This window comes from Lynx canadensis, chromosome F2 (assembly GCF_007474595.2).
Source record: "Lynx canadensis isolate LIC74 chromosome F2, mLynCan4.pri.v2, whole genome shotgun sequence".
Lineage (NCBI taxonomy): Eukaryota > Metazoa > Chordata > Mammalia > Carnivora > Felidae > Lynx > Lynx canadensis.
In genome coordinates, this window is record NC_044320.2 from 4,424,122 (window position 1) to 4,450,223 (window position 26,102).

The 26,102-nt window shown below is 52.0% G+C and overlaps 1 protein-coding gene across 1 annotated transcript in view; it reads left to right on the forward strand.

The window, feature by feature from the left end:
* Positions 1-9,691: 9,691 nt before the first annotated feature.
* Positions 9,692-26,102, forward strand: part of COL22A1 (collagen type XXII alpha 1 chain) — a 232,479-nt gene continuing 216,068 nt past the window's right edge. Inside the window, exon 1 of the mRNA XM_030304529.1 lies at positions 9,692-10,131. The gene's annotated coding sequence lies outside the window, so the exon portion shown is untranslated. The remainder of the gene's footprint in view (positions 10,132-26,102) is intronic.

Consider the following 26,102-nt stretch of genomic DNA (forward strand, 5'->3'; position numbering starts at 1 on the left):
ATCTCAGCCAAGTCTGAAGCCCATTAAAATCGAAAACAAGTTGCCTGCAGTTGTAGATGCTTTTTCTAGCTCTGATGTCCCAGCATGGTGTTCTCCAAGAAGCACCCCATTCGTGAAGAAAACTTGGAACACATCTCACTAATGTATTTGATTTTATATAAAGTATGTGTGAGTGTGTCTCTGGTTATAAATGCATTTTAACAACATAAGACATAGCCGCAAGTGAAATTTTTCAAGTTGCTATAAAAATAAAACTTATCTGAAGTGTATATAAAGAGGTGAAAGATCCAGAAGACCCAACACAACAGTGAAGAACAAAGTTGGAGAACTGATACCACCCAAGTTCAAGACTACTGTAAAGCTACTGCACTCAAAACAGTGTGGTTTTGGGGGGGAAAAACCCAACACATAGATCAGTGGAACAGAATAGAGAGCCCAGAAAGAGACTCACATAGATATAGTCACCAGATCTTTGACACAGGAGCAGAGGCAACACAGTGGATCAATCGCGGGGCTGGAACCAATGGATGGCCACGTGCAAAAAAACCCAAATCTAGACACAGACCTTTCACAGAAATTAACTCAGAATGCATCATACACCTAAATGTATACTTCAAACTATAAAACTTCCAGAAGAGAATACAGGAGAACACCTGGATGACCCCGAGTATGGCGATGCTATTTTAAACACAACCCCAAAGACACGATCCATGAGAGGAATCATTGAGAAGCTGGACCTTATTAAAATTAAAACCTTGTTGGGATGAGCATTGGGTGTTGTATGGAAGCCAATTTGACATAAGTTATATTAAAATAAATAAATAAATAAATAAATAAAGCCGAATTTAAAACAATGAAAAAACTTCTACTCTGCAAAAGACCACGTGAAGAGAATGAGAAGACACACCAGAGAGTGGGAGGAAATATTTGCCAAAGTCACATCTGATAAAGGACTGTGATCCAAAATATACAAACAACTCTTAAAAAAACTCAACAATAAGAAAAACACAACTGATTTAAAAACTGTGTCAAAGACCTTAAGAGGCACCTCGCCAGGGAAGATACACAAACGGCAAGCAAGCACATAAAAAGATGTGCCCGGCTGACTTTGGCTCAGGTCATGATCTCATGGTTCAAGAGTTCAAGCCCTGCATCGGGCTCTGTGCTGGTGATGCAGAGCCTGCTTGGGATTCTCTCTCACTCTCTGCCCCTTCCCCACTTCTACACACTCTCTCTCTCTCAAAATAAATAAATAGGGGTGCCTGGTGGCTCAGTGGGTTAAGCGTCCGGCTTCGGCTCAGGTCACGATCTCATGGTCTGTGAGTTCAAGCCCCGCGTCGGACTCTGTGTTGACTGCTCAGGGCCTGGAGCCTGCTTCTGATTCTGTGTCTCCCTCTCTCTCTGCCCCTCCCCGACTCACACTCTGTCTGTCTCTGTCTCTTTCTTTCAAAAATAAATTAACATAATAGATACATACATAAATAAACCTAAAAACAAAAAAGATGTGCCCTATCATACGTCGCCAGGGAAATCCAAACGAAAACGACAACAGAGTAACACTACCACCTACCAGAATGGTCAAAATCCAGGCATGGACAACACCACATGCTGGTGCAGATGTGAAGCACCGGGAACCCTCCTTTCTTGCAGAATGGTACAGCCTCTTTGGGAGAAGTTTGGCAGCTTCTTATAAAACCAAACGTACTCTTGCCCTATGGTGGGGTGGGGGGGGGGAGGTAACACCTTGGTGTTTACCCAAAGGAGCTGACAATTTACACCCACACAAAAACCTACACATGGATATTCAGAGTACCTTTGTTCATAATAGCCAATATTCGGAGGCAATCAAGATGTCCTTCAGGAGCTGAGTGGGTTAATAAACTGTGGTCCATCTGAACAATGGGATATTGTTTGGCTCTAGAAAGAAATGCATCATCAAGCCACGAGAAGACACAGAGGATGCTTCACCGCATATTACTAGTGAAAGAAGCCAATCTGGAAAGACGACACACTGTATGATTCTAAGTATATAATATTCTGGAAAAGGTAATTATGGAGACAGTGAAAAGATCAGTGGTTGCCAGGGGTGAAGGGGATGATGAATGGGTAGCACAGGGGATTTCAAGGCGCTGGAAATACTCTGTGCAAAATTATCATGATGGATACATGCCATTATACGTCCAAACCCATAGGGTGTATAAGACCAACAGCGAACCCTGATGTAAATTATAGACTCTGGGTGACAACGATGGGTCCATGTAGGTCCATTAGTTGTAACAAATGCAGCCGTCTGGTGGGGGACGCTGATCAACAGGGAGCCTATGGGCATGTGTGGGGCGGGGGCTACATGGGCAACCTCTGGGACTTTCCTACCAAGTTTTCTGTGAATCTAAAAGAGCTCTAAAAAAGGTATTTAAAAAATAGAAAGTCAAACACAATTAAAAATCTACCTAAGGCAGGTAGGAACCCCTCCCCTCCCCCATTTGACCATGTAAAAAAAGGGGTCACATAAAAGCGAAGTTAAAGGAAAGCAGTGTTTCAAGGGGTCTGAGTGCCACAATAAAGCAACAACAGATTGTATGAAACTGAATGAGCGCAAAGTCTGAACGGCAGCTTTCTGGCACACACCTGCCCCCGAGCCAGACAGGGCAAGGAGTGTAGGTGCCTCGTGGACAGCAGGGACTGGGCCAGGAGCAGACCCCGATCCCTCATAGAGCTGCCTTTCCTGGTGTTAGCAAGGCCTGCCTGCACGTACTCTCCGAGCCCAAATGCCCCAGTGCGGCAGGCCCCCGCGTGCGGACGGCTCGTCTAAGACCGCAGGGCTCTCTGAGGGGGCCATGGTGACCTTTTCTGAGCGCCTACAAAGTGCCAGCACTTGTGGCTAATTTCACCATGTACACTGTAGTGATGGTTGAACTACATCCTTGACCCCATGTTACAGGTGCCGAGATAAAGGCCTGGGATGATGGTGGGCATGTTGTCCAAAGTAAGGCGGCCATATAAGTGACAGGACAGGGAGTCAAGGTCAAGTCTCTAAACTCTCTGCCTGTGTCCCTCAAGAGTTTGACATTCTTTCTTTTTTTTTAATTTTTTTGAAGTTTATTTATTTTGAAAGAGGGAGCATAAGTGGGGGAGGGGCAGAGAGAGAGAGAAGAAGAGAGAGAGAAAGAATCCCAAGCAGGCTCTGCACTGCCAGTGCGAAGCCCGACATGACACGGGGCTCGAACCCACGAACCGTGAGATCATGACCTGGGCCGAAGTCGGACGCTTAACCCACTGAGCCACCCAGGCGCCCCAAGGGGCTGATATTCTGATAGGAAGGCCTCCCTCTGAGACTATGTACAGAGTCCCCCTTCTCTACCCCCCATCCCACCCCCACCAGGGGAAACAAAACCAGGCCCTTCCAAGTCTTTCCTTGTCCGGGCAGCCTGAGGTCTGGGCTGGTCCGGGATGTGCAACCCCCCACCCCAGCCTAGTCTCACGCTGTAAATATTTGTAGGGGCCTTTCCCACCCTCAGCAAAGGTGGGTGAGTGCAAAGCCAGGCTGGGCATGTGTGCACAGGCAGTTTGTCAACATAACTGATACTGCTGAGCAGAGGCCCAGTACAAAGGGTGCTTGCCGAGCAGATGGGGGAAGATGTGCAATCCCTATAATATAGAGAGGCATGTAATTTAGGGACGTGGATTTGTTTTTCTTGAACAACAGGGACAGATAATGCTGCCCTATGTAGTTGGGACCGTCTTTGGAAAGCGCAGACACTCATTATTTCTCTGTCCTGCGTTTCTAGCTCTCGTTGCACAGGCATCCATCACAGATGGCAACACTGGGAGCCATCCATCCTCGCTGGCCTCCTGGGCCCCGTTTCCTCATCCTCCAGGCCGCCCACGTGTGGACACGGATTGCCCCTCGGGTAGCAGCGAGAACTCCCTGGCAGCGGGGCGGTGAGCGAGACTTACACCTCTCCATGCTCCCATTTTCTCATCTTTACAAGATGAGAGGATAACATCATCTTCGGTGTAGTCACGCATTCATTCATATCAGGCATCTTTAAGGAGCACGCGTCACATGTCCTCTGAGCAATGACAGAGACGGCTTTCGCCTCGGTCCGACCACCTATGAAAGCACAGAGCAGATCGTAGATGCTTCGTACCTGTGACTCCCTTACTCTCCCCCCTTCCCTAAAACAGAAGTTTATAAATCAGCCTCGCATCTGCAAAGCCCCTGTGGCTTTTGCTCTGCACAGGATAAAAGTCCATATTTCTTTCTCAGGCTCTAAACAACTAAGATACCCAAGAAAAATGTATCTATCAAAATTTAGATTATCCTTTGACCATGTGGGCCGCTTCTAGCACCCCTCCCATAAATAAACGCAGGTAAGCACAGAGTGAGATGCGCATACGAGGATGTTTATTGCAGCCTGTCGTAACGGAAAAAAGAGGTGGACATAACCATCTATCAGGTGAGGAACTCTGAAGGAAGTGGGAGTCCTTCCGTACAGTCAGCTTAGGGACGCACGTCCTCACATGTTGTCTGCCGTGTGATGGGCATCGAATATTGGAGGGACAGGAGTGCCAACAGGGAATGGAAGGTGGCCATTAGCAGAATAAGGTAGGTCTGAAGGAACCGACCTTGACAGGTGCCCAAGATGTAGGGTTGGGTGAAAAAGAAGGAAGCCACAGCCTGGGTTGTGTAAGGAGTCTGTTCTCATTTTAGAGAGTAGGCTGTGTCTGTGTCTGTGCCGACAAAATATTTCAAATGAGTAAGAAATATTAGGAAAGCTACAGAAGAAATCTCTTCAATCAAGATTTTTGCAGAGAGAAATGGGGAGCCCCACTTTCGTGATCTGTTTTATTTTTCCCATTTACCAGCACAGCACGGGCATCACCCCGTGGTAATGAACACAACCCTGTATCACCATTTGGGTAACTTCCCAATCCTTTGTTTCACCGATCCCCTCGGGCTGGACATTTTGACTACGGCCAATTTTTTACGTTTATAAATAATGCTGATTTGAACACTCTTGGGAAAATATCTTTGCTGGTAAATAACACATCTTGGAAGTATAATTGCTGTCATTTCTTTTTAATGGAATTCTTCAACATTTATTTATTTTTGGGACAGAGAGAGACAGAGCATCAACGGGGGAGGGGCAGAGAGAGAGGGAGACACAGAATCGGAAGCAGGCTCCAGGCTCTGACCATCAGCCCAGAGCCTGACGCGGGGCTCGAACTCATGGACCACGAGATCGTGACCTGGCTGAAGTCGGATGCTCAACCGACTGCGCCACCCAGGCGCCCCTTGCTGTCATTTTTATTGATGTTACTTCTGGCCGTCTTTGATCACTGCTCTCCATTTACTTGATTTCAAAATCAGCAAAGGGCTCAGCCTTTTACTCGTTCTGAGACAGAACAAACTGACCTCTGAGGCTCACTTTCTTCACCTGAAAAATGAAAGTCTATCCCTTGAGGTGCTGCTAATGAAGGAGATGATGTCTGAGGGGAAACTCTGAGGTCACAAGCAGCCACTCACCCTGGGTGCCCGGGAGTCTTAGGAGGGGTGTTGCTGATGTTGACGTAAGGATTCGCAAGCAGGGACGCCCAGGGCACGGGGTTTGCACACACGGCAAGAAACTAGCCCAGGAGTTGATGAAGCGGATTGGGCAGGGTCACACCATCAGCTAGTGACACAGTCTCTTGAATCATTCTGCAGGGAATAGGGCACAAGATCCGGCAGGAGGAGATTCTGCATTGCCAGGAAACCACAGTTTGATGTCTCAGCAGACAATTGCAACTAATTTTCAGAAATTAGAGAATCTTCGTACTAATAGGAAACTTCTCAAGTCATTTTGACGACAGGGATATAGAAGGAAAAGCAAGTTTGGGGAAGAAGACAGACTGGGTTTGAAGTCAGGTGAACCATGGTGGCAATTCCTTAACGCCTCCAAGCCTCTGGTTGTGGGCTGGCGAAACAGGAACCTAACTACCTCTGCCAGGTGAACCACCCCTCAGGAATACGGGGTGTGAGTGCCTAGCACACAGGTACTTACCTAAAGGCCGTTGCTATTGATATTATAATTGTTATTGCTGTTACAATTTTTATTATTACTTTGCTCTCTCTCTTGGAGAAGCTGGGGAGTCTCTGGAGGAGACATCGAGTCAGAGACCACATTGGCCGTGTAACAGCTCTCCCCTGCCTGGGCCAGGCACTGTCCTAGGATCTGGGGGCGAAGCAATGACAGAATTCCCCGCCCTCTTGGTTCTCGTTTCTGGCTGGGGAGACAAAGAGCAAACACAAATATAAGATACGCTGTCAGAGAGCACGAGGGGCTTTGAGGAACCACAAAACCCAAGAGGGAACAGAGAGAGATGCCGGGCTAGCTTAGATTTTTAGAAATGTTATCTGGCTGTGGTAACAGTGACCCCAAGATCTGCCCTCTTAATAAATTTTTAAGTGTATGCTGCCATGTTAACTATGAGCACATTGATCTGGGCTAGGCTCTCCCCAGTTCACCCCAGTTCAGGCCCTGTAACAATGGGTGACACGTTTGACCTTGGTTTTCACAGCACATAAAATAAAATAAACATGCTTATTTCCTTCAGGGTGTTAACCTTAAACATAAAACAGTTATTACACCAGCAAAAGTGGATTTATTCAGGAATAACAGAGAATTGCAACTCAGGACATGCAAATTATGGAAAAACCACAGGCAAGCCCAACACACACAGGATGGGGAGCATGCTTTTGCAGAGCAGGAGGGAGCTGGGAGAGCTGATGTGAAGCAAAGTCCCCTGGAGAAAGGCAAGAGTTCAGGGTGATAAGGTTTCTTACCCACGGAGTGGCAGGGGTGGGCCCTCTCTTGTAGGAGAGTCAACCTGTATCTTTCCCTGTGAGGGCCTGTAATTGATGATTCTTCCCTCCTTGAGTCTTTTTCTGTCCGCATCGGTAATTGGCATTTGGGGACTAGGGCTCCCCCTCCCCTGCTGGCCCTTCAGGCCCCAGGCTGCCAGTGAGCTCTGCCTTTGCTAATTTCCCCAAGCGCCCACATCCTGCTGCACCTACTTTGCACCCCCAATGTCTGACTCTAGTACACTTTCTCAACAAATGTGGAACTAAATTGAAAAGTTCGATCTTGTAGTCCTCTGTGTCTGGAATCTTGAGTTCCAGTCCCTTCTCCCTCTCCGTCAGAGACTTCTTTTCACCTGTGGTTACAAGCGGGGGCTGAAGTTCCAACCGGCACCTCCAGACTAGCCTAGGGCTCCCTGCCTCCGCAACAGTGGTCTGCCAGCCCACCACCTCCCAGGGGCTGTACAAAGCCCCACACTGGCCGCGCTCCTGCCCCTCTAGAGCACTTCAGGGACTCCTGGTCCTCAGCTCAAGTCCACACGCCTCTGCAGACCTCCCCAGCCCCCACCAACCACCTGACCCTTGGCCATTAGCCACCCCTCCCCCCAAACTCTAATTCCAGGGCCTCCTCCTTCCTTCACACAGGGGCCCAGGGGGAGGCTTCTCCCATTGTTTAGTCTCTGCCTCCTCAGGAGGGAATCTAGAGTTTGCTCGCTCCCCCACTCATTCTCTGACTCACCTATCTACCTTGCATCCTTCACAGCGCTCAGGATAACTCAGTAATGCAATGTGGTGGGCCACTACCCAATGCCCCGGCTTTCTGTCCCCTCCCCGTCCAAGGTGCGCAGAGGCAACCCCCGTGGGGTTAGAGACCGTTAGAGACCATGGGAACAGGCCCCGAGTGTAAAACTCTGTGCACCTGGACTCCTTCTGTTGGGTAATTGTTAAACTACTTGTCTACACAGCAGAACCAGGAGGCTGCCAACATATGACCCCACAGATACAGACGACCGGGCCTCAAAAACTACCAATCAATGAGCTACCTGAGTTGCCTGCCAATATAGACCAATCAGGACTAGGTCTTTTCCAACCAATCGGGAGGAGGTGCTTCCCCCCCCTTCCCTCATTAGCATAGTGGGAGGGTGTGGGAACCTGAGATGTGCAGGATCCCCCCTGCTCTGGTCTGGGAGGCCCCCTGAGCGCTGTCTCTTGGTGCTGTGTCTCCCTGTAGCTTGAGCTATGGCCCTGGTAAAAGCCTTACCCGTGCCTTTCACTTTGGGGTCCGGCCTAGTTTCTACTACCTGTAACAAATCCACCCAGCACCTGGATGGTCGGTCAGGGCACACACTGGGCATGTCACAGCTGAGAAGTGAATGTGCCATCACGCTCTTCTCCGCCTTACCTGTGCCTCTGATAAGCAGGGCACCTGTCTCAGCCCGTCAGCAACCCGCATCAGGGTCTGGTTTCACCAGCATGCCTCCTCTGCTCCATTTAGCCTGCACCTGACACTCTGCTGGGCACCAAGCAGCGCTCAGTAACCAGGTGTGGAGTGAACTGTTTCGGGCAGCTGGAAAATAACACAGGAGAAGAAGGATGGGGCTGGATTGTTGAGAATTCCCTGGGTGGTCACAAATGAGCCCCATACTGCCTGTTTATTAAATACTACCAAGCAAGCAGCCAAATAAAGATGCCCCGAAGTTTAGGAGTCTGACTGGGTGGGGGGAGGATGGAAGAGGTCATCCAGATTAAACCATGCTCTCATCTAGTTCAATTTACTCCTGCCTGGGCCATTTTTAGGAACAGAGGTCAGAAAGAAAATGTAAAAGAACCCCCTGGGCCAGCACCTGTTCAGAGGCTGGGAAGCGCATTAAAAGGAACCGGAAGTATTCTGTGGACCAAGGAGCGGCTGTGAAACAACCAGAAGTGTTTATTTGCAACCCCAGAGACAAAAAGTCTACAAAGTGTCCTCCTGGGAAGAGGGCAGGCTTTTAAGGGCCAACCCCACAAGGGCGGAGTGAAACTATGTGATACAAGATTGGCTCGTTAGCTAACCAGTGTTAACATTATTTCTATTCCAGTACAAAGTAGAAGAAAGCCTTCTGGAAGGTGGTGGAGGTGCAACGGACAAAAGTCAAGAGTTCATGGTGTTCCGAAAATTGAAACAGGAGAGGCGCCTAGGTCCTGCTTCAATACCCTTCTGACGCCTTGCAGTGACTCTCAGCAATGCTGACTGTGTTGATCAAATCTTCGCTTCTCCTCAGACCTACCTGGCTCCCGCCCCCTCTTCCGGGGAGATCCTGGCAGGCGACAGAGGTTCTCTCGGCCTTCCAGGTCCTCATGTAATAATGAGGACATGGGTTCCCCCCCTCCCCCAGGACGCAGAGCGGGCCAGGAAACAGGGCCACCTGTAGGAAGAGGCAGGTGGGTGCTGGGACAGGTGTGGGGCTCTCCTGGCAGGACAAAGGGCAAAGCCAGACCCTCCGCCCCGCCCTTCTGCCCCTCTAAACTTTCCAAAGTGGCCGCAGCTGCTGCTTAGTGGGGAGGGGAGGGGGGCTATTTCAGACCCGGCTGTAGGCTGGAAAAGGGACCAAAATATCCGGTGGAGTCTATAACTGGACAGGGAGTTGTCAGCCCCCGTCCCGGGCTTCCCAGGGCGGCCTCCTCGCCGCCGGGAAGCCGAGCTGCCCCGGCCCCTTCCCGCAGGGCGCACCCTCCCGCGGGCTTGGCTCCCGCCCCCCAGGGCACAGACCTCGGTCCTCCCGGCCGGGCCGCCGCCGCCCCTCCCGCCGGCCCTCCTCCCGAGCCCGCCCACCGCCCGCTCCTCCCTCCGCGCGGCGAGCTGGGGGCTCCCACCGCCGGCCACTTTGCCCCTGGGGGGACCGAGCAGCTTTGTTCTTGGGCAGCAGCTGGGCTGGCTGCCGCCGCTGCACTTCTCCCGGAGGACCTGTGTCCCCTTTGCTTATGTGTGTGTTTTTCCAGCACTTTCTGTTTTATTTTCCAAGTTCCAAGCCTAACCTTTTTGCTTTATTTCTTTAGTTATTGGTCTTAAAACTAGCTCTTTCTAGGCACCCGTGCCCCCAGACTTATTACAAGCCTTATCTCAAGACTGAGATTGCTAGATCTTCTTTTTGGTGGGGGCAGAGTGAGAGGGGTCGCTGGCCTGTGACCCCTCCACCCCCCAGGAGGGGGCCGCCTGGGGCTGGCTCCTTCCAGGACTCTGCTTCCGGTGAATTCCTGCTCTGGACTGGAACCCTAGCTGGCATCGTTTTCAGCTTCTGCCCTGGCAGGTAAGTCCCGTGTTCTCTTCCCTGGAGGCTGCCGGAGGTCACGGGGCTCCAGACTGACTCGGTCTCCCCATGGTGGTGATGGAATAGCAGTGGGTGCCTGGAGCTGGGGAGAGTGCCCTCTCCGAACTGAGCTGTTTCCTCCTGGAACTTGAATGTTAAGCTGTTTGGGGGTGACCTCAGTCCTGAGCTGCCGGGTCTGTGCTTTGCAGACTTCAGGGTAAAATGAAGCCAAGTCAGTGAGAACCTACCCGTCTGATTTGAGGTGAGCAGCTCCAGGAGGCAGGAGCCCGGAGGTGCCTGCAGTGTGTCAGATGCAGAGACTCATTTCCAAGCTGCTGCTTTTATAAAGTTGTGGAGATAGCTCAGCCTCTTCCAACTTTCCAGTAAGAAATTTGGAGTAAAGAAATCAAGGAGGGGGGCGGGGGGAAGGAAAGGAAAATTGAAACAGCAGGGAAGGGAGAGAGCTTACCTTCCGTTTTGTATTACTTTCAGGGAACTCTGCCTTTTTGGTGGAAATTTGGATCTCTCTCCTATCTGAGCAGTTTATTCTCTCTCTCTTCGCGGTCTCGAACCCAGGGGCGCCGTTTTTGTCCTATGTCCTGTGTGTCATCCAACGCAGCAGGCCAGAGTTTCCTGTCCCAGGTTGTGAAGCGTAACTTGAGTTAGTGGTGTAATCGTAGCATGTGCCCCACTTCTCCCTATTCCCGGAGACTCTGAGACGGCAGGGGCCACGCTGACTAGGGTATCCCCCGCCCCAGAGAAGGTGCCGCCCCCTCGGCCAGTCCTGGGGGTCTGCTGGATCCCTCTCCCCAGCACTTCGTTCTGCTCCTGGCCACCTTCCGGCACCTGCCCCACACCTGTGACCCTGCGCAGGGCCATTCCAGCCCCAGATCCGTCTCATTGATGGTTTATGCCCAGCAAAACCCCAGACAGCCAGGCACCTGTCTGTGAGAACCCCCCGGCTTTGGGGAGAACCTTGGGACCCCTTCTAGTTTATTTAGTTCACTGCACTGTTGCAGGAAAGTTCTAAATTCCCCAGGGCTTCTGCGTAGCCAGAGGCAGGCTGAGAGGGGCGCGCTGCCCGGCTGTGCAGCAGGTGCAGGTGAGGCCAAGCTGTGCGGCTGCCCTTCTCTTCCACTCACAACCCTGTTGCTTTACGCGGCTGCCTGAGCTGGGGACTGTCCACACGAGCCTCAGTTTCCTCATCTTCCACATGGAGGTGATAGAAGGGGTGCGAAGGACCGTTCTGGGAGAGCTGGGCACGAGGTAGGCATGCTGCCCATCTCAGCGGCCTCTGCTTGTCAGCCCTGGGGAGGCAGCACCAATGCCCCGTCCTAGAATTCCTTGTCATTCTGCTACTCAGGGTCTGACTGTGACTTTGGGCAGTCGTCACCTTGTTGTTGGGCCTCTCATGCAAGGCCAGAGACTGGAAGAGATGAAGAGTTTCTTTCTGGGGACACAGGAGTGACTCTAGGGCATCCGGGGGGCATTTACAATTTTCAGAACAGGGGCACCTGGGGGGCTCAGTCGGTTAAGCGTCCGACTTCGGCTCAGGTCCTGATCTCGCGGCTCGTGAGTTCGAGCCCCTTCTTGGGCTCTATGCTGTCATCACAGAGCCCATCTTGGATCCTCTGTCCCCCTGTCTCTCTCTCCGCCCCCCCCACTTGTGTGCTCGCTCTCTCTCAAAAATCTTCCAGATTTCATCACATGTCTAGAAGAGCCTTTCCACATCTTCAAAATGGTTAAGTAAGCAGCTCACAGGCTAATCCAGCCACAGAGTTGTGAACTTGATTTTAATTTAAACTTGATTTAATTGCTTGCCAGGAAGTTGTTCGGCAGATTTTACGTGCAAATCTTAATCTCTGTCTTTTCTTGAAAAACAAGAAGACGGACAACTTGTCCCTTGCATACAGTCAGAGCAGCTGTCCCCTTTAGCCAGGTGGATGCCCTCTGCTTGTCCACGACTGTCTGTGTGACCAGCAGGGTCTCGTCGGGCCCTGGAGTTTTCCAGCTCTGGACTCTGCATGAGCCGGGTTCTCTCTCCCTCCCTGATTCCATTCGAGGAGGGTTGTTGATAAGTGGAAGTGGTTTCAGAGGGGGAGAAACCAGGATTCCTGGGAACAGAAGCCATGGCTCGTGTGGAAGGGCGATTGCCACCGTGAGAAAGGTCATCCAGTGCGGGGTGGCCACGGTGGCCTGCAGGAATGTCCTGTACAAGACACAGTTGATCTTCTCTCTTGGTCCTAGTGAGGGAAGTTTGCTGGACGCTGGATTCCAGCCCAGGAGGGAGAGCTGTGCAGAGACAGAGGGAGCCATTCAGCGGAGGTGGGGGGGTGGGGGGTCCCCCAGTACTGCAGGTGTTTAAACAAAGGTTGGATGGCCATTTCACATGGCTGGTGGAGGGTTGGGCTGGACCTTGAACGCTTGGGCCTGGTGTATATTCAGTCTTTTCCCAGCCTGAGATCTTACACTTCCTGAGTGTTTCCTCTCTGTCCTCAAAATTCCGCTAGTCCTCTCCTGCCTCCTCTCTCCCTTCAGTCCTGCTGCTGATGATGATGAAGGCTGACCCAGCTTGTGTGGTCACTGAGGGCCGGAACTGTGAACTCTGTGTGTCATTCATGTCTCGGTTTTATAAACAGAGAAAGAAAGGACCTGGATTGACTTACCTGAGGCCAGGTGGAGAGAAGACGGGGCGTCAGGACTCAGAGCCACTTCTGGGGCATCAGAGCCCCTTGTCACTTCTACAAAGACCTGTTTCCACATGCTGGGAAAATGTCCCCTCAAAAGGGCCCATCCTTACTGATGCAGGCCCACAGGAGGAGCCAGAAAATGAGCCCAAGGTGATTTTTTAGGGTGGGAAAGGTCCCTGGGAATTTGTGGCCAATCCACTACTGAGGAATTGAACACATGCCAGGTTGCCTGACACAAATAACTAGAAGACCAAGGAAGGACAAGATCTGGTGAGAAGGGGGGAATTGGGATCCCCGCCCCCATTTTACAGATGAGGAAACAGAGTCCAGGAAAACAGGAGTGACTTCCCTGCTTTGTATTTCGAGAAGTGGGTCTCAAACACAGGTCTCCTGAGGTCCCAGCACACAGAGGGGTTGACCCTTTGGTCTTCCTGCCCAGGGTTTGGCATTGTGCACCTGTGGGTGTGCACACGTGTGTGTGTGTACACGCATGCAGGTGTGGGACAGGGTTGGTACCGTTTTGTATTGCTTCTTGAAATTCCTTCAAGTGGATGAGCTAACCATCCCCCCTTGCTACAGCCGTGGGCATCTTTGTGCACGTGGCTTCCTCCACGTGGCCAGGACATGCTCAGATCATTCCCAAGGACTAGGGTTTCTGGGCCAAAGCATGTGGGTGTTTCAGTGTTTTCGGGAGGTATCAGGACTGAGCATTCGCGAGAGGCTGAATACCAAGTAATGTCACCGCACAGAATAAAGGAGGTATTGGTAGAGACCCAGGGGACGTGTGGAGGGTGGGCCTTCCAGCGCTGTGCTCGCGAAGACGCCGGGATCATTCTGTGACAAAGCCATCTGACGGCCGAGCTCCATCCTACTGCCCACTATGGAGGCCGAGTGCCACAGCCAGTAAACTCCCGGTCCCTGGAAGCTTGTTCCTTCTAGTTAATTCTGGCTGTGTTCTGGTGGATGTGAGAGTATCATTTAAATTTTTTTCAGTTTGGTTCATAGTAAAATACAGGGGAAAGAAGGGATTTACACCATCTTTTGGCTGGAACTAACTCAAGGGAGAAGTCTCTGCTCTAACTACATACTGGCTTATCCCAGACGCGGGAACTGGCCTTGACCACCTGCTTCGCCAAGTTGCTGGGGGGCAGTCTGCTCCTGAGTCCAAAAAAACAAGAAAGAGCCAAGTGGCCTAAACGGCAAAACAAAGTGTCACTTAAAAATAAAACAACTGTTACCTTGTTTGTGATTATGGATTCAGAGCGACTGCACAGGGCTTTGCCAGATAATCACCCCTTCTAAGGGCGCTCTCATCTGAACACTGTGCACTGAGCATCAGAGCCACCTCGCCCGACCGCCTTATCTGCTGACTGCATCCCACGTCTCTGGCCACCTTCCCTTGGCCCCCCTCCCTGGACAGCGGAATCGCTGCTTCCCATGGCAGCCTGAAACGCATCGTGGAGTATCTGGTTAAAAAGTCTTCCTTTTATTGAAATGGAAGCTCTCCCTGCCACTTCCGTCTGTCAGTCCCTACTGTGTGTTTTTGGAGCTACTTGGCATAACTTATCCCATTTCCCGTGACACTTTTTTTGAGCTGTGTAAAAACAAAACCAAAGTGCCCCCTGAGCCTATCTGAGATTGAGTGCCAGTTGGCCCCAGGCTGAGGGCTCGGCATTATGACTTCCATCATTTACTCCTGTGAATTGGCTGTGCTCTTACCCCTTGTACAGATGGACAAACTGAGCCTTAGGACTGTCTCACAGTTAGTAAGCTGCAGTAGAACTGGGATTCAAACCCACATCTTGGCACACAGCTCATGCCCTTAACCAAAATTCCAGACTGAGTGTCTAAGGTAAGTGTATGGAATTCATCCAAAGAGGCAGATATACCATTTGGAAGCTCTTTTTACTTAAAAAAAAAAAAAATGTTTTCTCATTAGGATCGTTTCAATTATAAAAGTAATAAAAGCATATTGTTACAAGTGAGGCAATATTGGCAAACCCCTGTGCCCTGCTTTAACCAATAGTAACATTGTGGCAAATGTCCTTTGATAACATTATATCCAAACATATACACGAATGAAGACCCGGTGTTTGAACAATTCAGGAGCAGTAACAATGAATTCTAAAACGTGTTTCTGTAGCACAATGTCTGGCTCATAGGAAGTACTCCATTAATAATTGAAAGGTTGAATTGTATTTTGTTTTGCTTGGTCTAATGCTTGCTGGGAGCCCACGGGGCAGTGGTGCAGGGGTTCCATTTGCTTTCAGCACAAGTGATGGACAGAATGAGGCCCTGGGTGGATTGCTTCCAGGTCTCTGGAGAAACACCTAATGGCAAGCCAACTTTTTTCCTTTGCTCCCAAGCTGCTGTGAGCAAGTAACCTTGGGCTCTCCGTGCGTGTTGGATTCTTTGGTCCACCTTGACCGCAGCAGCCCAGCTCCTCGTCGTCCCCCGCTATAGTCCACGATGGGCTTGTCTGTTTCTACCGCCAGGCAAGGAGTTCCTTGAGATCATGGGTTCCGCTTTATTTTTCTATGAACTACCAGTGTCTACACAATGCTGGGCATAGTAGGAGCTCAACAAAATCTTTGTGGAACAGAGTAATTTCAAAATGGTGTTAATCAAGTGCGTGGCGTGTGGTAGGTATTGGATCAATCACAATTTAATTTAAGTCACAGTTTGCTGAGTGAATGAAATATCGGAGTTGGAAAAGTCAGAGGGGTACTTCCGCCATCTGGCACAGTGCCTTACACAGGTGTGCCCAACAGCTGGGGCTCAGGGCGAGCTCTGTCCGACGACCAGGAAGGTCTGGCAGCTGTGCATTGTTGAGGCCCGCACTGAGCCCAGGGACCGGCCTGTGTTGGTGGGAGTAGGTCTCGCTCATGTGTGAATTTGGCCCTCCTATTTGCTATCTGCGTGGTTTGCAGCACCATTTAGAACATCTCTGTGCAGGAGCCCAGAGAAGGAGTCCAGAGAGCATAATGAGTGTCAGCCCAGGGCCCAGGGATCTATAGTGGGTGAGCAGGGCTGACGTCCTTAGCTGCTGGTAGGTCAACTTCCTACCTTTACAAGGTCATAGTGGCCCCAGGACTCCCGTTCAGCCACTAGCTTGTTCTTAGACCAAGGAAGAAAGTGCCGGAACCCCTTGATCACCTCCTCCCTAAAGTGATTCGGCAGCTGTGTACTGCGAATGTAAATATAGATGTCTGGAATTCCTTGTGTCTTAGCTTGGCCAGTTCACACTAGCTCTTCCCACAGGGGTCCTCCCAGTTGCTGTTCGTCCCGCTCCGAATGCTAGGCGTGCTTAGGGGCTGAAGGGCAAATACAACACGGCCCTGATGCCAGGCTGCTCCGTGTGCTAAGGGTGACGGTTCGGGGTGCTCTGTGCTGGGAAGGACAGAAGAACGCTTCCCCCCAACAATCGACCGCTTACCACGCACCAAATACTCCTACAACGCACACACTGGCACTGAGGGTTTATGTACCCCCAGCCCCGCCCTGGGGAGCTTCAGCAAGCCTGGAGCTATTCGGCGATCACTTTATGTACGAGGAGACACCCAGAGAGGTTCCGTGACCAGCCCAAGGACAAGAGACCAGATAAGAGCAGAAGCCTCTGCTGCGGGCTGCTGCACGCTACTCCTCACTACTCCTCACTACTCCTCTCTACTCCTCTCTCTGGTCTCCTCTGTGTCAGAGTGTGACTTACCAGGGCCGGGGTTTGATGTAAGGCTCCCAGGATGGGTAACAGCGACGCTGAGTCTTAGGGAAAGAGGAGAATTCGCCACGCTCTTTCTCACTGATGTGCTCCTCCTTCGGGCTGTGCCCTACGTGCACGGTCCCAGAGGCAGAAACTCTGCCTTGTGGGTCTCCACGTCGGGGACTCTGGCGGGGCCTTGGGGTGGGTGGGGGATACAGTGCTTGTGGCACGAGTGAGCCTTCGTGCTGGTGAGTGGTGGGGGCGGTGCGGAGATGCATGACTGCGTGGATGGGGGGCACGTGGGCAGCTTCGATGAAACAATGAGTGAGGAGGCCAACACACGGAGGGGAAAAGGGGTGAGTGAGTGGGTGAGTCCTCATTGCCAAGTTTCCATCAGCCATGCCTGATTGGTCTTCCAGGTGGGAAGGAAAGAGGGCGGGCTCGCGGTGGCCCTTGGCTCCAACACAGCTTCTCCAGAGGCTCCTCTTCCGTCCGCCCTGCTGCAGGCTCCCGTCAGCGAACGCTCCGACGATGTGTCCACAGCCCGGCTTTGCCAGGCACAGCCAAGCACAGAGGCAGGGAAGGCAGCTCCTCCCACAGGTCCCTGGAAGGAGAGGCGTTCTGGGGCTTCCGCTCAGCCCTGTCCTGGGGTCTCAGCGCCGTGATGCCAAAGCCACGGGGCTCTTTTAGGAACCGAGCTGGAGATCCCAGTACCGTGTCAGCTCGGAGACCTCTGGCGTGTTGGGGTGTTTGTGAATCAGTTCCCTGGAAAGAGAAGCGACCCTGCAGATTCCTGGGGCCACCCCGTGCATCCCTGGCCTTCCTCCCGTGCTCGTGCCTGCAGGATGACAGTGACTGGTGGGGGTCTGTGGCAGTACCTTGGGCAAAGAGAAACACTCTTAGCGAGTAGGCAAAGGGGAACTCCTGTGTGAATCCACAGGCTTGCTCTCTTCTCGGGGAGTAGAAGGCTCAGGATTATTTAAAAAACATTTAAAAACATGAAAGAGATCTCCCCGTTACTAATGAGGTGAAGTACAGAGTTAAATGTAGTTTACACACTCGATCTGTGGATTGGTTTTTTTCTGTTGCATTGATACATGGAGGGCCTGCCGTGGGCCTGTCAGCATTCCAGGCAGGGAGGAAGAGAGACCAGAGACACGATCCCTAAGTCTGAGGAGCCCGGTGGAAAGCACAGACCAATAAGCAGGTCGACTTTATTTTATTTTATTTAAACATTTTTTTATAAGTAGTCACTGTATCCAGTGTGGGGCTTAAACTCACAACCCTGAGACCGAGTCCCATGCTCTACTGACTGAGCCAGCCAGGTGGCCTCTAAGTAGGTAACTTTTAAAAAAATCGTTATTTATCTTGGGAAGGGGGGAGTGGCAGAAGGAGAGAGAGAGAGAGAATCCCGAGTAGGCTCCGTACTCAGTGCAGAGCCTGATGCGAGGCTCATTCTCATGACGATGAGATCATAACCTGAGCCGGTACCAAGAGTCAGATGCTCAACTGACTGAGCCACCCAGGTGTCCCTAGTAGGTCAGTTTTAATACCACTTGTGGGGTGCTAAAAGTCAGGGGTTTGTGGGAGCCTAGAAAAGATAGTGACACACTTCCTGCCTGGGAAATCAGGGAAGGCTTCCTGGAGGAGGAAGCGTATAAGCTGGGCTTTGAAGCATAAGTAGGAGTCTGCCTGGCAAGGAAAAGACATCATCTGAGGCAGTGTCAGAGAGTTAGGAAAAGAAAATTCTGGGGTGTACAAGGAAGAGAGAGAAGTCTTTGAGGTTGGAGGGTAAGCTTCGTGAGGTTGGGTATGGGGGCCGTGAACCTGGAAAAGGAGGTTGGAGCCAAATTGAAAAGGGCCATGAAGAGAAGACTTTGTGCTGGGAAATGATAGGAACGGACCTGTCTCATCCGATGATACCTGTGCTGAGGGTGAGCACACCCTCTGCAAACTCAAGAGTATAACATGGGAATTTATAGTCTGGTCCGGGTGTAAGGGTCTCCTTCTCAGAAGGGACACTGTCCTCAGAGCTTGGGGGGACTGTGTGCCCTCGGGCAGAGTGGGGACCAGAGATGACAGGGTCTCCACAGGTGGGGGCTCCCAACAGCCCTCTTGCTGGAGCCCACCTGGGGGAGACCGTGCCCCCCTGACCCCCACTTGGCAGCCGCCCTTTCCCTCAGCTTCCCCATCCAGAGATGGCTAACACCTCTCACACTCCTCCTGTTCTAGCACCTTGACCTTAGAGGTGTGCAGGGTCCCTTGCAGAGTCACGAGCACCCGTTCCTGGGACGTCTACACCTGCCTGTGTGCGGAAGAGGGCAGCAGAGTGGGGGGCTGGAGCAGACATTGGGGTGGACCCCTCTCAGACCGAGGTCTCAAGCCAGATGCTGTGGTTCTGATGGAGTAAATGCTGGAAAGGGTTCTCCGATGAGGATAACTTCCTTTAGTGGGGGTGCTGGCAGCTTTTTTTGTTGTTGTTGTTTTGGTTTTGGTGTTTGTTCTTATGGCCACCATTTTCATTTTACGGTGCTGAGCTGGGGACTCGAATGGCTCCGCTCAGCTGGGGGGTGAGGTTACAGGCGGGCTGGGAGACAGGAGCTCAGAGCACGTGGCTAGGGAGTGGTGGACACGGGGGCAGAGCACAGTTGCTCTGGCCCCACGGTCCACAGCTCTCCTGGGCACCCAACTGTCTCCCATCCCCAGGGCTTCACGACTGTCCCCTAGGAAGAGGGGAGCCTGCTGGGGACGCCACCCCCAGAATCAGTGTGGGTGCCTTGCACTATTTATACCCCTTGCTTCATCAGACCAGACGCTGCTCAAAATAAGTTAAACAGAAATATCTTTCTGTGTCCTCAGGACCCTGTAATCCGAGACTGTGTCTTGTGAAATGACCCGAGACGGTGTATTCAGAGGGGAAAAAAGGAAACAAAAGAAACTTAAAAATGGGGAACAGTTCAGTACTGAGGACGTGGAAGACGTAAAAACAGGGTCGCGACAGCTCTAAGATGCTGGAATGAACTAATGGAGCGTGAAAGAGCATCTCCTCCGGCTGAAGGGAGGGCGGTCCCCTGTCTGTGCTGCCCTGTTGACCCAGAAGGGACGCTGGGTGAGGGATCTGGATGGACTTTGGAAGTCAGCCCCGGAGGGGAGGCTGAACTGGGTAATTCCCGGAAAGCGGTCTAAACTGGGTTGAGAATCAGAGCTGAAAGGAGGAGAAGAAGAGGCAAGATGCGGAGTGAGGACGACGGTTAAGGAACCTGGGAGGCTGCGTGTGGGAGGCTGACTGGGTTCGGGCAAGCGGGGGCCGCACCTGCTGGCCTGGTTAAGCACACGCACCTGCTCTGTGCTTTGCGAGGGAAGGAGCCTCGGTGCGGATGGGCTGGAGTTTGAGAAGTGAGGTGGGGAAGCGTTGGCTTCAGACATCACAGCTGTGGTGCCTCTGGACTCTGGACAACACTGGGGTAGGTGGCCAGGTGACGGGTGTCGTCTCCTTCCCCTTGGTGTATGGCTTCGTTCTCCATCAGGATCCCCCGGGTCACGGCAAATGGCCTCCAGCATCTCTATACTTAGCGCTTGCCTTAGAAACGTACCCCTCTCCGGACACGCCAGCAGAGCTCCCAGAGATGGCCTCGCTTGATTACATGCTTGACCCCTGTCGCATTCCAGCACCCAGGGTGCCGATGGGAAGCCTATGCTGGTCTGGTTTGCTGCCACCCCACTGGCCAGGCACGTGGGGTCCCCCCATGTGAACCACATCAACGGAGGGTAGGAGGGCAGTTTCTGCAAAAGCAAGAGGTGAATTCTGCTACCAGAGGAAGGGAGTCTAGGAGGGAAAGCAGTGGTGGGACCAGGCAGGAGACAATCCCTGGGGTGCAGGGGCTCAGGGGACAGACAGTAGTGGTCCCAGGGTGCCCGATTATATGGCCCTTCTCTCCCAGCTCCCCTAAAACTTTATTTTCTTAAAGTTTATTTACTTTTATTGGGGCCAGGGGGTGAGGGGAGACAGAGGGAGAGAGAACAAGTGGGGGAGGGGCAGAGAGAAGGAGAAAGTGAGAGAATCCCAAGCAGGCTCCACACTGTCAGCACAGAGCCCGATGCAGGGCTCAAAGCTACTAATCGTGAGATCATGACCTGGGCCAAAATCATGAGTCAGACACTTAACCGACTAGCCACTCAGGCACCCGTCTCCTAAAATCCTTTAGGTTCAGCATCTTTGTGGAACTGAAAATACGATTCAAAGTCAATGAGCATTTCCCTGTGTGTAATTTTTTTTTAAATTTTTTTTTCAACGTTTATTTATTTTTGGGACAGAGAGAGACAGAGCATGAATGGGGGAGGGGCAGAGAGAGAGGGAGACACAGAATCGGAAACAGGCTCCAGGCTCCGAGCCATCAGCCCAGAGCCTGACGCGGGGCTCGAACTCACGGACCGCGAGATCGTGACCTGGCTGAAGTCGGACGCTTAACCGACTGCGCCACCCAGGCGCTCTTTTTTTTTTTAAATTTTTTTTTTCAACGTTTATTTATTTTTGGGACAGAGAGAGACAGAGCATGAACGGGGGAGGGGCAGAGAGAGAGGGAGACACAGAATCGGAAACAGGCTCCAGGCTCCGAGCCATCAGCCCAGAGCCCGACGCGGGGCTCGAACTCACGGACCGCGAGATCGTGACTTGGCTGAAGTTGGACGCTCAACCGACTGCGCCACCCAGGCGCCCCTCCCTGTGTGTAATTTTAAGCACAAAACTCAAAGCACTGGGCTTCAGGGGCCCCTGTCTGCCCTGGACCGACCTTCCCACTTACGTCTTGGTTTCCTTCCAGAGGCAGCCGGTAACCCCTGGATTGGGTGGCCCAGAATGGGAATCCAGCCCCTGCCATTAATAACCACAGGGCCTTGAGCAATGTCGTGGTCTGGGGTTTCCAGTCTGTGAAACAAGACAGTAACTCTGAGCACATGAGGCTATTGTGGGGCTTCCGTGGGACTGAGTAGATGGATGTCCGTGCTGCGCACCTGCTGTGTGATCGGTGCTCAGAGACTTACTGGACTTCACGTTCACGTTCGGATCCCTTCTCTCTGGGAGTGTCCACCAACCTTGAGGGGATTGGAGGGCGGCGGCATGTTTCCTGCTTACCTGCCAGACCTGTCAGGCAGATGCAGGAGGTGATTAACAGTAATAATGTGGGGCCCCGGGGTGGCTCATTCAGTTGAGCGTCTGACTTCAGCTCAGGTCATGCTCTCTCACATTTGTGAGTTCGAGCCCCGCGTCGGGCTCCGTGCTGACAGCTCAGAGCCTGGAGCCTGCTTCGGATTCTGTGTCTCCCTCTCTCTCTGCCCCTCCCTTGCTCACACTTTGTCTCTCTCTCTCTCTCTCAAAAATAAATTAAAAAAAAAAAAACTTCAGAAAATTAAAAAAAAATAGTACTAATGCTAAAGAAGCCATCTTTGGACAACTGAAACTTGTTGGTATGTGGGAACAACACTGGTTTCTGTTCCCCATCTTTGCTCTCAGCTGTGCCTAATCAAAGTCCCTTTCTTTTTTAAATTTTTTCAATGTTTGCTTATTTTTGTGAGAGAGAGACAGAGACAGAGTGTGAGCAGGGGAGGGGCAGAGAAAGAGGGAGACACAGAATCCGAAGCAGGCCCCAGGCTCTGAGCTGTCAGCACAGAGCCCGACGCGGGGCTCGAACCCACGAATCGCGAGATCATGACCTGAGCCAAAGTTGGACACTTAACCGACTGAGCCACGCAGCTGCCCCCCCTCACTGGGTTCTTGGGAGCAGGTGCAGATGATGAGGTGGGGGGCAGGTGTCTGAGGGCTGGGGCCACTTCCCAGGCTGTTAGTTTCAGGAGTCCAGGAACTGATGGAGGCCTTTTACCCCTCCCTGCACCCCTCTTTCTGGATGTCTGGCTCCTTCCCATTATTCAGATCTCTGTTCAGTGTCCCCACCTCAGAGACTGTCCTTTCACAAAGAGTAAAAACTGTCCTACCCAAGTCATCTATCCCTTGACCCCACTGTGTTCAAATCAGTTATTCTCTGAAACCCTATTGGTACTTGTTTCCTGGGTTAGTTTTCTCCTCTTTTCCTGGAAAGCAGGCTCCAGGGAGGCAGGGATATTGCCCTGACCCAATGATTAAAACAATGCCTGGCACGTAGCTGGAGACTCGGGAAGTACTTGCTGAGTTAGTGAATCGACGACCGCGGACCGTGCAGGAGAGTGAAGCAGTGGGTGCCGGCCTCTGGGTGAGGATTGCCTTCCACGCCCTTCGGGGACCAGTTTAAGAAATATTTATTATTCAAAGAATAGACAGAGCTTGAGTTTCATTCACAGATTTTAGCAACTGGGAGAGAAACCACTGGCATCTCGCCTCTTGTTAGGGCGAACAAAATAACGGATAGGAAATCTCTGCGGATTCCATAGCATAAAGAAGGAAACCACGTCCCTCCTCCAATTCTGTCTCCTTCAGTCAGAGGGATCCTGTGCTTTGGCGGGGTGGGGTTGAGCGGGTTCCATTTACATCTTGAGATGCCTGACTGAGGAGGACACATGACTGGACGCATGTTCTTGCCCAATGGCAGGAAAAGTCTCCTGCGGGCTGGGTCCCTTCCTTATCTCCCCTCCCACGAGGCACCTGGTCACACGCTGCTGTTCTCTGGAGGACGGGGACCGGTCCCCTCTCTGGTCCAGTGACACAGACAGTGAATCTAGGAGCACAGTGGCCCGGGATTTAACCCCAGTTCTGTCACCTCCTGGCCGTGTGATCCGCGGCACAGTCCTTAACTCTCCTGAACTTGAGACCCCCTTGCCAGCTTGTTAGGATGACCTAAAACAATGGAAGTGAAACCACAGCATGGTGCTGACTCAGTCTACCTCTTGTCTCATTGTGCCTTTGTACGGTTGCCCGTCATTACCACAAACATGTTGGCTCAGCTGCCATTCTGTAGGGTTTTTTTTTTAATTAAAAAATTTCTTTAATGTTTAGTTTTGAGAGAGAGAGAGAGAGAGCAGGGGAGGGGCAGAGAGAGGGAGACACAGAATCCGAAGGAGGCTCCAGGCTCTGAGCTGTCAGCACAGAGCCCGACGCGGGGCTCGAACCCATGAACCGCGAGATCATGACCTGAGCCGAAGTCGGACGCCCAACCGACTGAGCCACTCAGGTGTCCCTAAAATTTTTTTAATGTTTATTTACTTTTCCAGAATGTCACAGAGTTGGAGTCATACCGTGTGTAGCCTTTGCAGATGGGTTTCTTTCACTTCCTGATATGCATTTAGGGTCCCTCCGTGTGTTTCCATGCCTTGAGAGCTCGTTTCTTTTTAGCGCCAAATAGTATTCCATTGTCTGCGCCACAGTTTACTTACCTGTTCACCTGCTGAAGGGCATCTTGAGTGATTCCAAGCCTTGACAGTGATGAATGAGGCTGCTGTAAACATCCACGTGCCGGTTCTTGCGTGGACAGAAGTTTTCAGCTCCTGTGGGTAAATGCCAGCGAGCGTGATTGCTGGATCAGCTGGGAAGAGCTCGTTCGGTTTGTGAGAAACCCCCGAACTGTTTCCCAAGGTGACCGCGCCGTTCTGCGTCCCCAGGAGCCGTGAGTGCGCGTCCCTGTTCCTGAGCGCGCGCCCCTGTTGCTGGGCGTCCCCGACAGGTGCTGTCCGTGCGCATGCTCCGGCCACGCCCAGAGGTGTGTGCTGGGATCTCGTATTTTACAGTTTTCTGACGCTGCGTGATGTGAAGCTTCTTTCCGTGTGGTTACTTGCCGTCTGTGCATCTTCTTTGGTGAAGGGCCTGGTAAGAACAGCGTCCCATTTGTTAAAATAATTTTTAACTTTATTTGAGAGAGAGAGAGAGAGAGAGAGAGAGAGCACAAGTGAGGGAGGGGCAGAGAGCGAGGGAGAGGAAGAGAGACTCTTACGCAGGCTTCATGCTTAGCTTGGAGCCTGACTCGGGGCTCAATCCCATGACCCTGGGATCATGACCTGAGCTGAAATCCAGAGTCTGACGCTTAACTAACTGGGCCACCCAGGTGTCCCCGTTGACCAATTTTTAAAATCAGGTTGTTTGGTTTCTTATTGTTGAGTTTCAAGCGTTCTTTGTATATTTTGGTAACGGTTCCTCATCAGGTGCGTCTTCTGCTAATATTTTCACGTACTCTGTGGCTTTTCATGCTCTTGAAGTTTGTCGGCATTGTTGTGTAGTTAAAAGTGCCCCGTACACAGTGCTCAGCATAGAAGTCCCATAAAAACACTGGATCGGAGAAGAGAGCAGAAATACAGAGGTGCCCTAGTGTGTCCACTTCCATTCCTAGGTGTAAGGGGAAGGGGCCCACGCAGCATCAGAGGTGGGAGAATTCTCTTGCTATACCCCAGAGCTGTGACCACCCCCACCCTGTCCACCTTTCTGGGGTGTCCCCAGCCCCACTTTCTCTTCCGAGCTCTAGACTCAGTTGTCTGTCTGTCTTTGGCTTCTCCACCTGGCTCCCTTCTGGTGCCTCAGACTCAGTCCAGGGGGCAGCCCCTCATGCCCACGACCCGCAGTGACCAGCTCCATTGCTTAAACTGGGAGTCTGGGCTCCCCACCCCCAAGTTCTCCTCTCTCCCCTCTGCTCCCTGCTGGTCACCCATGTCATGGCATCTGCAGTCATCCCAGGGGAGGCGGTCTGCGTCTCTTACTTGGCCCTGCACCGCCCTCCTCACGCCCCCCCCCCCCTCGCCGCTCCACCTGGCACTCTGCAGGATGGATGTCCATTCCTGTGCCTGAGAGCTTCCACTGGTCCCAGGAGTTCTCCAGGCGGTCTGGCCCCTTGCTCTGGGCACCACGCAAGTCCCTAGGTGGTCTTTATGAACACTCTGTCCTCAAACCTAAATACCTGCCTCTCCACAAACCCTTACCTTCTCCTTTAGCCTTTATTCCCGCCTGCAAAATACTGCCCCCCTTGCTTATCCCACGAGTGGTCCTCGAAGGGAGACCATCCATTCCTGGTGCAGGCAACCCTTGTCCTCCTGGCTACTCCCCTCTCACCTTCCCAGGCTCAGCTCAGACATCACCTCCTCCAGGAAGCCTCCGCTGACCTCCCGGGCCTGAGGTCAGTGCTTGTCCTTCCTTCTACCAGAGCTCTGACCGCAGGGAAATGTAAGCGTCTTCTCGTTTGTCTGTCTCCACCATTAGGCTGCAGTCCCTGCGCAGAGTGTCCTATCCCACGGGCCTGGCACTTAGTAAGTGCTAACATTAGCTCAGACTGAGAATCTCCCCTCAACATTGACTGTGGCAATGTTGGCCGACATTTCACTTTATAAAAGATTATCACGCCCATCGCCTCATCTCCTCTACAGATCCACGAAGGAGGGGATATCATTCCCATCTTATAGGTGAGGAGACAAAGGATTGGAAAATCACAAAAATAGCGTGCCTTAAGCACTCACTGTGGTCAGGGATGGTTCTAAGCTTTTTACACGGGGTGACTCAGTTAATGCTTCCTGTGACTTGGGTATACCGATCTTACATGAAAGGGCTGAGGTCCAGAGAGGTTAAGTGATGCCCTTGGTTTGCACAGCTAGGAAGAATTCTGGTCAAGAAGCTTCGT